The following is a 1008-nucleotide window of genomic DNA, read 5'->3' as shown; positions in this document are numbered from 1 at the left end:
ACTACACAGATTTTATTTATATATTCCCTAAGTACTGAATTTAGTAGACGTTGGGAAGTGGTCGGGGCGTTTTTGAGCTTGAATGGCATTCTGATGAATTCATAGTGTCCTAGAGGAGTTGAGAATGCTGTTTTCAGAGATAATGAGATGTTTAACTCTTCTCTCACTGGAAGTGAGAGAACAATTGCTAAACGTCAAAACCACCTAAACTTAAACACTTTATGTGAACGGAGGGATTTGTTGCATCGTTCAATACCACTTATAAAAAATGTAAAACAATGAAAATGAAATCAATTTGTGAAATTTAAAGGTATTATTAGTATTATTTTCAGTGGAAAATGATTAAAAACATTTAATGATTGAGAGCTAACAAGCTTAAATCCTTTTATTGGGCATTGAAAGGTCAAATATAAGTTGTTCTAATATACTTTAAAAAAATTTAAATAGTTTCTCCATATAATAAATAACCACTATATATGTAGTAATTTTTATTCGTACTAAATGATGGTTGTTTTAATTTAAATGCCCAAAAATTATTATTTTGTCCAATCTGGCCTTAATGGAAAATGTTATAAAAAACGCTAATTTTGAGGTGCTCTCACACTGGAATAAGTTGAATATCCCTTTATTCCTGCTTACAGATTCGCGTATTTACAATGCGCAAATGACTATGGATATCATTTATAGATATTATGAAAGATATAAGTACATATGTATTTGATATCAAAGCACATAAGTATATACATATGTATGTAAGTTAACGATAGCCTCCGCACAGAAACCTTACCATAACTGTAAATAAAATTGAATCTTTGCATTTTGCAATTACACTTTAAAAACTTTATTAACGTTTTTGATWATTTAAGAATTCAATAATTCAACTTCCGCCGATTGTCACCGCTTCCCTTGCCGCTGGAAAGCTTCGCCCACAAACCAGAGTAAATATGTATGTTTGTGTGTGAGCTTGCATACATATCGACGCAAATTTTTGTGAACCGCGTAAAAATA

The sequence above is a fragment of the Bactrocera latifrons genome, unplaced genomic scaffold, assembly GCF_001853355.1.
Source record: "Bactrocera latifrons isolate USDA-ARS-PBARC rearing strain unplaced genomic scaffold, ASM185335v1 scaffold_325, whole genome shotgun sequence".
Lineage (NCBI taxonomy): Eukaryota > Metazoa > Arthropoda > Insecta > Diptera > Tephritidae > Bactrocera > Bactrocera latifrons.
The sequence above is the reverse complement of the archived record's forward strand: the minus strand, read 5'-3'. Positions refer to the sequence as shown.